The sequence below is a fragment of the Physeter macrocephalus genome, chromosome 1 (assembly GCF_002837175.3).
Source record: "Physeter macrocephalus isolate SW-GA chromosome 1, ASM283717v5, whole genome shotgun sequence".
NCBI lineage: Eukaryota > Metazoa > Chordata > Mammalia > Artiodactyla > Physeteridae > Physeter > Physeter macrocephalus.
The window spans coordinates 64,218,760-64,229,496 of NC_041214.2; positions in this window are offsets into that span (position 1 = coordinate 64,218,760).

Sequence of the window (10,737 nt, forward strand, 5' to 3'; positions counted from 1 at the left end):
GCAGGTAGTGCATTATTCCTTTAATTTTGACTGTTACTCCTTTTTTAACTTCAAATTTGCTAAGTTATAACTTATACAAAGTGGAATTTACCCTTTTTAGTTCTATGAGTTTTGAAAAACATAGGCAGCTAAGTAACTACCACTGTAATCCTATAAACGAGATATAGGATATTTCCCTCACTTCAGAAGTTTCTTTGTGCCTCTTTGTGGTCAGTCCCCTCCCACCACACTCAGCTCCTGGCAACCATTAGTAACTACTCGTTAGTCTACATTTTCAGTTGTGGAAAAAAGGCAGAGAAAAGTTGAGTAATTTGCTCCAAATTACACAGCTAGCGAGTCAGAGAGCCAGGATTGAACTGTAAGGCAGTTTGGCTCCACAATCACTGGTACCACCATATACTACCACATGCTGCCTATATACCACCATATACTGCATTCACACAAGATTTGGATTTGGTCAAATGATCCAGCATCATTCATTCAATATAGTTGATTCTAGTAAAGTTGCTGGAACATTGAATCAGCAAATACTGAACTATTGCTACTAGAGGAAGTACATAGTATGTTCCTGTGATCATGACAACATTTTGGTCAGCAAATATATAATCTTGCTTTATGTGTGTTTCTGTTTGAAGACACTTTATTTAATATATATTGGTTCATTAACATTTAACTCACAGCCAACAGCACTGTAATTCATGCCCAAAGGAAGCTTATCTAACACATATATGTTCTCTGTAAGGCACATCACAACCTTCATGTGCTTAGAAACACTAGACAGCACTTCAGTACTATGCTTGGGGACCATTTTAAATAGCCAAGTCATCAACAGAAGTCACAAAAATGCGAAAAGCGGCACTAATAGACTGTGAAAAGAACACTGTTTACACTTTGATAGCTGAAACAAGAAGGCAGAGCATTGCCTTGTTTGACCTCGGCTAGGAGAATGTGTATTGAATGACTCAAATCTTCTGCTATTCTGTGAATGTCCACAAATGACCACGAAAGCACAGTGAGTATTGATTTTGGGATTACAAGTAAATTTTAGTGACTAGGCATATTCACAAATATGGAATCCATGAAAAATGAGGATTGACTTTTTATCTTAGCGCCCTCAGCACTGGAATTACTTTGTTGACCAGGATAGCCCCTTGTTCATTAGATGCTTGCTGTCCAGTGCAGGATACCATCTAGCAATTTTAACAGATAGAATACTGCTAGAGAAATAACTACAGGGTTCTGGAAAAAAGGGCTTGGTCGTCCTCATCTGGTCTAGGTATTGTCCAATTGAAATATAATGCAAGCAACATGTAATTTTGAGTTTTATTGTAGCCACATAAAAAAGTAAAAAAGATGAAATTAATTTCGATAATATATTTTATTTAAGACAATACATTCAAAATATTATTTCACATGTCACCAATATAAAAATTATTCATAAGATAATTTTACATTTCTTATACTAAACCTTCAAAATCTGCTATAGACTACATCTCAGTTAAGACTAGCCATATTCAAGTGCGCAATAGCTGTGTGTGACTGGTGGCTACCATATCGAACATCACAGGTCTAGAAGATTTAAAGATTACTTCTCTGGGGGTGATATCTTAATTTGAGATCTGAAAAATGAGTGAAAGCAATGAGGAGGAGTTTGGAAATGTCATTTTAGGCAAAAGGATTGGGAGTACAAAGGCCTACAGGTGTCAGAATTTTGGCATCATCTTGGACTGCATATGGTTTAGTGTGACGGTGTGTACTCTAAAAAGAAATGGGTGAATTTGGATTTTCTCCCAAGAGCAATAGAGAAACAGTGAAATGGTACATATAAGAAAATGACAAGAACTTATTTTTTATTTAGAAAGACCATTCTGGTTGTGATAAGGAGAATTTTTAAGGGGGAGAAAATATTGGAACTATGAAACCAATTAGGAAGAGATAGTTAATGTTGGTGAACAAAGGTGGTGGCTATGAGAATATAGAGAAGACAGATTCAAGAGAATTGTAAGAGAAAATGGAAAGAATGTCATAATTAATTGAATGTTGAGGGTCAAAAGGGAAGGGAGACACAGGATGTGAAGAAGAGAAAAGAGTCAAATTAAAAACTGGAAAGATGGTGGCACCATTTGTTGAGATAGAAAATCTAAGAGAAAAAACAAGTTTCCAGGGAAAATTGAGTTCACTTTTAGGTAGATCAAGTTTATAAGGTTCCTGTGGGAGAGAGTTATATGTTAAATAGAGATAGACATATGTGAATCATCAGTATATAGATGGTGATTAATGCTAAAGCAAGAGACTCACAGCTTTAAGGACACAGACTGAAAGTGAAGGGATGGAGAAAGATATTCCATGAAAATGGAAACCAAAAGAAATCTGGAGTAGCTGTACTTATATCAGACAAAATAGACTTTAAGACAAAGACTGTAATAAGAGGAAAAGAAAGTCATATAATGATATCAGAGTCGATCCCAGAAAATGGATTAACGTTGGTAAATATTTATGCACCCAGCATGGGAGCACCTAAATATATAAGACAAATATTAACAGACCTAAAGGGAGGAATAGACAGCAATACAATAATAGTAGGGGACTTCAATATCCTGCTTTCACAGTGGATAGATGATCCAGACAGAAAACAAATAAGGAAACATTGGACTAAAACTACACGTTTGACCAGATGGACTTAACAGTTACAAAACATTCCACCTGATAGCAGCAGAAAACACATTCTTCTCAAGAACACGTGGACCATTCCTCAGGATAGATTATATGTTAGGCCACAAAACAAATCTTAATAAATTTAAAATTGAAATCATATCAAGCATCATTTCCAACCACAGTGGTATGAAACTAGAAATCAATTGCAGTAAAAGTGGAAAATTCACAAGTATGTGGAGATTAAACATGCTACTGAACAACCAATGGATCACAGAAGAAATTGAAAGAAAAATAACAAATATCTTGAGGCAAATGAAAATGGAAACACAACATACCCAAACTTATGTGATACCACAAGTGTAGTCCTAGGAAGGAAGTTATACCAATAAGTGCCTCCATTAAGAAGAAAAGAAGATCCCAAGTAAACAGCCTAAGTTTACACCTCAAGAATCCAGAAAAAAAAGCCCAAAGTTACTAGAGGGAGGAAATAACAAAGATTAGAGCAGAAATAAATGAAACAGAGGGTAGAAGGACAATAAAAATGGTCAGTGAAAATAAGCAGGTTTTTTAAAGAAGATAAACAATATAGACAAAGCTTTAGCTACACTTACCAAGAAAAAGAGAGAGAAAACTCAAATAAAATTATAAACAAAAGAGGAGACATTACAACTGATACCACAGAAATACAAAGGATCATGAGAGACTACTATGAACAGTTGTATGCCAACAAATTGGGCAACCTAGAATAAATGGATAAATTACTGGAAACATACAACCTACCAAGACTGAATCATGAAAAATAGAAAATCTGAACAGATCAATTACTAGTAAGGAGATTGAATCAGTAATCAAAAACTCCCAACAAAGAAAAGTCCAGAACCAGATGGCTCCACTGGTGAATTATACCAAACATTTAAGAAGAATTAATACCAATTCTTCATAAACTTTCCCAACATATTGAAGAGGAGGGATCACATCTAGACTCATTTTATGAGGCCTGCATTACTCTGATAACCAAAACCAGACAAGGACACTACAAGAAAGGAAAATAACATAGTGCAAAAATCCTCCACAAAAATATTAGCAAGATGAATTCAGTACATTAGAAGGATCTATTCCAGGGGTGCAAGGATGGCTCAACATCTGCAAATCAATCTATGTGATACATCACATTAACAAAATGAAAGATAAAAATCATGTGATCATCTCAATATACACAGAGAAAGCATTTAACAAAATTCAACATCCATCATGATAAAAACTCTCAACAAACTATTTATAGTAGGAATATACCTCAATATAATAAAGGCCACATATGACAAACCCACAGTTAACATTATACTCAATGGTGAAAAGCTACAAGCTTTTCCTCTAAGGTCAGGAACAAGACAAGGATGCCCACTCTTGCTACTTTTATTCAACATAGTACTGGAAGTTCTAACCAGATAAATTAGGCAAGAAATAGAAATAAAAGATGTCCAAATTGAAAAGGAAGAAGTAAAATTGTCTCTATTTGCAGGTGGCATTATATTACACGGAGAAAACCCTAAACTCCACCAAAAAAACTGTTAGAACTAATAGACAAATTCAATAAAGTTGCAGGATGCATATTCAAAAACAGTTGTGTTTCTGTACTCTAACAATGGACTATCAAAAAGGGAAACTAAAACAACAGTCTCCAAAGCAACCCAGTGTCCATCAACAGATGGTTGGATTAAGACAATATGGCATTACACACACACACACACACACACACACACACACACACACACACACACTGGAATATTACACAGCTATAAAAATGAAATACTGCTATTTGCAGCAATGTGGATGGACCTAGAGAATAGTAATGCTTATTGAAATAAGTCAGACAGAGGAAGACAAATACTGTATAATATCACTTATATGTGGAATCTAAAAAAATAATACAAATTAATGTATATGCAAAACAGAGACAGACTCACATATAGAAAACAAACTTGTGGTTATCAAAGTGGTGGGGAAGGGACAAATTTGGGGTATGGGATTAATAGATTAAAAACTACTGTACATAAAATAGATAGGCAACAAGGATATACTATATAGCACAGGGAATTATACCCATTACCTGTAATAATCTATAATGGAGTATAATCTGCAAAAATACTGAATCTGTGCTGTACACCTGAAACTAACATAATATTATAAATCAACTATACTTTAATAAAATAATAAATAATAAAACAATCCCATTTATAATTGCATCAAAAAGAATAAAATTATAAGGAATAAATTTAACCAAGGAGGTGAAAGACATATACATGGAAAACTCTAAGACTTTGAAATTGAAGAAGACACAGATAAAATATTTTCCATGCTTATGGATTGGAAGAATTAATATTGTTAAAATGTCCATATTACCCAAGCCAATCTACAGATTCAATACAGTTCCTGTTAAAATTCCAATGGTGGGCTTCCCTGGTGGCGCAGTGGTTGAGAGTCTGCCTGCCGATGCAGGGGACACGGGTTCGTGCCCTGGTCCGGGAAGATCCCACATGCCGTGGAGCGGCTGGACCCGTGAGCCATGGCCGCTGAGCCTGCACGTCCGGAGCCTGTGCTCCACAACGGGAGAGGCCACAACAGTGAGAGGCCCGCGTACCACACACACACACAAAAAAATCCAATGGCGTTTTTCACATAAATAGAAAATCCTAAAATTTGTGTGGAAATATCCCAAATAGCCAAAATAATCTAAAGAAAGAAGAACAAAGCCGGAGACATCATGTTTCCTGATTTCAAACCATATTACAAAGCTATAGTAATCCAAACAGTATGGTATTGGTACAAAAACAGACCCATAGATCAATGGACTAGAAAAGTAGCCCAGAAAATAACCCATGCTATATGGCCAATTAATTTATGACAGAGGAGCCAGGAATGTACAATGGGGAAAGGATAGTCTCTTCAATAAATGATGCTGAGAAAACTGGATAGCCAGATGCAAAAGAATGGAACTGGACCCCTATATTATACCATACACAAAAATCAAATCAAAATAGATTAAAGACGTGAACATAAGACCCAAAACCATAAAACTCCTAGAATGAAACATAGGGGGTAAGCTTCTTGAAGTTGGTCTTGGCAATGATTGTTTTTGGATATTTCATCAAAAGCAAAAGTAACAAAAGAAAAAATAAACAAGTAAGACTACATCAAACTGAAAAGCTTCTGGACAGCAAAGGAAACCATCAGCAACATGAAAAGACAACCTGTGGGATGGAAGAAAATATGTATGCAAATCATACATCTGATAAGGGGTTAGTATCTAAAATATATAAAGAATCCACACAATTCAATAGCAAAACAAACAAACAAACAAACAATCTGATTTTAAAATAGGCAGAGGAACAGAATAGACATTTTTCCAAAGAAGACATACAGATGGCCCACAAGTACATAAAAATGTTCTTAACATCACTAATCATCAGGGAAATACAAGTCAGAATCACTAGATTATCACCTCGCACTTGTTAAAATGGCCATCATAAAAAAGACAAGAGATAACAAGTGTTAGCAGGATGTGGAGAAAAGGGAACCTTTGTGCATGGTTTTTGGGAATGTAAAATGGTGGAGCTGCTGTGGAAAACATCATGGAGGTGCCACAAAAAATTAAAAATGGAACTACCATATGATCTAGCAATCCCACTTTTGTGTATACACCCAAAGGAAATGAAAACAGGATACTGAAGAGATATCTGCACTCCCATGTTCATTGCAGTATTATTCACATATTCAAGGTATGGAAATAACCTAAGTGTTTGTCAGTGGGTGAATGGATAAAGAAGATGTGGTATATATACACAATGAATAAAATATTATTCAGTCATGAAAAAGAAGGATATCCTGCCACTTTTGACACACAGATAAACCTTGAGGCATCATGCTAAGTGAAATAAGCCATATGTAGAAAGAAAACTACTGCATTTAGGTTTCATTATACATGGAATATTAAAAAAAAGATAAATGTATGATGTATGACATGATGGATGTGCCAATTACCTAGATGGGAGGAATCTTCTCACAACATATACATGTATCAAATCATCATGATGGACACTTTAATTTTCTTACAACTTTATTTGTCAATTATACCTCAATATAAAGTTTTAAAAAGACTGTAAAATATCTCATTAATAATTTCTTATACGGATTACATGTTGAATGATATTTTGGATATGTTAGGTTAAAAATATATTATCAGTGTCAAATAATTAGATGGGGCAAATAGAAAACAAATGGCAAAAAGAGAGAACTAAATTTAACCTTATCAATAATGACATTAAATATAAATGGATTAAACATTCCAGTTAAAAGGCAGCGATTGTAAGACTGGAGAATCACACAATACATGCTAATGACATTAAATATAAATGGATTAAACATTCCAGTTAAAAGGCAGCGATTGTAAGACTGGAGAATCACACAATACATGCCATCTACAAGAAATACGTTAAAAATAAAGACATATACAGGTGAATGTAAAGGGATGAAAAACTAGATGCCATTCAGACAGTTAAAATTAAAATGTAGGAGTGGTTATACTGATATCAGATAAATTAGACCTCAAGAGAAAGACTATTACCAAAGGAAAAGAGACATTTCATAATGATAAAAGGATTGAATCTTTAGGAAAATCTGTAATTTAAGTGTGTATATGCCTAATAACAGAGCTTGAAAATCCATGAAGCAAAAACTAATAGAACTAAATGGAAACATAGACAGGTTCACAATCACAGTTGGGTATTTTTAAATACCTCTCTCAGCAATTTGTGAGAGGTTGGCTAGATTTGTCCTGTGGGTTGTAGTTTACAAATCCATGATCTAGAGTAAGTAGAAGGCAGGAAAGAATAAATACAAACACAGGATCAATTAGGTACTTTAAAACAGAGAAAATAGCCAATGCTGAACCCTAGATAGAGTTCTAAACAACAAAAAAAGAGAATACACGAATGACCAATATCAGGAATGAAAGAAGGGCTAGTGCCATAGATTCTTCAAAATAAATGGGTAATATAGAAGTACAATGAACAACTTATGGCAATAATTTTAACAAATTAGGTCAAATGAACACATCCTTAAACAAATGCAACATGTCAAAATGGATACAAGGTGAAACAGATAATTAGAATAGCCCTACATCTATTTTAAAAAATTGAACTCATCATCAAAAATATTTCCAGAAAGAAATCCAGATGTTTTCTGCTGAATTCTATCAAAATTTTAAGAAAGAAATAGCACCAATTTCACACAAACTCTTTTAGATATTAGAGAAGAGTACATTCCACAAATCATTTTTTGAGGCCAGCATAACCCTGTTTCCAACTCCTGACAATTACAAGAAAATTATAATCTAATATTCCTTATGAAGATAGATGTCAAAATCCTTAACAAAGTAATAGCAAGTTGAATTCACCATATATATCTGAAAGGGTAATAACATCATGATCAAGAAGTCAAGAGGGTTTCACTTTGGGAATGCAAAGCCTGTTCAATATTTAAAAATCAACAAATGTAGGAGTAAATGGATTTTCATGACATTGAATTAGGTGATGGTTTCTTAGATGTGGCACCAAAAGCACAAGGAATAAAAGAAAAAGAGACAGATAAATTGGACTTCATCAGTATTACAAACATTTGTACTTCAAAGGACACCATCAAGAAAGTGAAAAGAAAACTATGCAATGGGAGAAAATATTTGCAAATCATATATTTGATAAGGGATTTTTATATGGAATATATAAAGATCACTTACAACTCAAAACTAAACAGACAAATAACCCAATTTTTAAAACTGACAAAAGATTTGAATAGATATTTCTCCAAAGAAGATATAGAAATGGCCATTAAGCACATAAAAATATTATCAACATCATTAGTTATTAGGGAAATGCATATCAAAACCACAATGAGATACCACTTTATACCCACTAGGATGGCTGAAATAAAAATACAGACAATAACAATTGTTGGCAAGGATGTAGAAAAATTGGAACCTTCATACATTGCTGGTGGGATTGTAAAATAACGCAGCTGCTTTGGAAAACAGTTTGGCAGTTTCTCAAAATATCAAACATAGAGACAGCTTGTGACCTAACAGTTCTACACCTAATTATATCCCCAAGAGAGTTGAAAATGTACATCCCCCCCCAAAACTTGTACATTAATGTTCATAACAGCATTATTCATCATAGTAAAAAACTGGAAACAACTTAATTGTTCATCAGCTGATGAATGGATAAGGGAAATATGCTATTATATATAATGGAATATTCAACAATAAAAAAGGAATGAAGAATTGGTTGGCCAAAAAGTTCGTTCAGCTTTTTCCATAAGATGGCTCTAGTAGCACTTAGTTGTCTTTAACTTCATTTGAAACAATTTTGTTAGACTGTATTGTGACAGCTGTCATATCAGCATGCATTAAAAAAAAAACTTATCAAAATCTAGTAGCACTTAGTTGTCTTTAACTTCATTTGAAACAATTTTGTTAGACTGTATTGTGACAGCTGTCATATCAGCATGCATTAAAAAAAAACTTATCAAAATTGGTGAATTTTTGAGTAGCCACTTTAATATTGAAGATGGAAGGAAAAAAGCAACATTTTCGGTATATTGTGCTTTATTATTTCAAGAAAGGTAAAAATGCAACTGAAACGCAAAAAAAGATTTGTGCAGTGTGGGGAGAAGGTACTGTGACTGATCGAACGTGTCAAAAGTTGTTTGAGAAGTTTTGTGCTGGAGATTTCTCACTGGATGATGCTCCACTGTCAGGTAGACAAGGTGAAGTTGATAGTGATCAAATAAAGACATTAACTGAGAACAATCAACGTTATACCATGTAGGAGATAGCTGACATACTCAAAATATCCAAATCAAGCATTGAAAATTGTTTGCACCAGCTTGGTTATATTAATTGCTTTGATGTTTGGGTTCCACATAAGTTAAACAAAAGAAACCTTCTTGACCGTATTTCCACATGCGATTTTCTACTTAAACATAACAAAAAAGTTCCATTTTTAAAACAAATTGTGATGGGCAGTGAAGAGTGGATACTGTACAATGCTGTGGAACGGAAGAGAGCCACCACCAACCACACCAAAGGCTGGTCTTCATCTAAAGAAGGTAATGTTGTGTATATGGTGGGATTGGAAGGGAGTCGTCTATTATGAGCTCCTTCTGGAAAACGAAATGATTAATTCCAACAAGTACTGCTCCCAGTTAGACCAACTGAAGGCAGCACTTGATGAAAAACGTCCAGAATTAGTCAACAGAATATGCATAATCTTCCATCACGATAACGCAAGACCCAATGTTTCTTTGATGACCAGGCAAAAACTGTTACAGCTTGGCTGGGAAGTTCTGATTCATCTGCTGTATTCACCAGACATTGCACCTTCGGATTTCCATTTATTTTGGTCTTTACAAAATTCTCTTAATGGAAAAAATTTCAATTCCCTGGAAGACTGTGAAAAGCACCTGGCACAGTTCTTTGCTCAAAAAGATATAAAGTTTTGGGAAGATGGAATTATGAAGTTGCCTGAAAAATGGCAGAAGGTAGTGGAACAAAATGGTGAATATTTTGTTCCATAAACTTCCTGGTGAAAATGAAAAATGCGTCTTTTATTTTTACTTAAAAAGAAGGAACTTTTTGGTTAACCCAATATAAATAATAAATGTGGATAAGCCTTAAAGATTTGCTACATGAAAAAAGCCAGCCACAAAGGCTCCATATTGAATGATTTCATTTATGTGAAATGTCTAGAATCTGCAAATACATAGAATCAGACAATAGATTAGTGGTTGCCAGGGCCTGGGTGGAGGGGAGAATGAGAAATGAATGCTAATAGGCACAGGGTTTCCTTTGGTGTGATGAAAAGGTACTGAAAATAGATAATATGATGGTTGTACAACTCTGAATATACTAAAAATCACTGAATGGTGTACTTTAAAGAGGGAATTATATGGTTTATGAATTATACCTCAATAAAGCTGTTACTTAAGAAAAGATAAAAGGTAAGGATCAATACTCATCCACTCAGCATA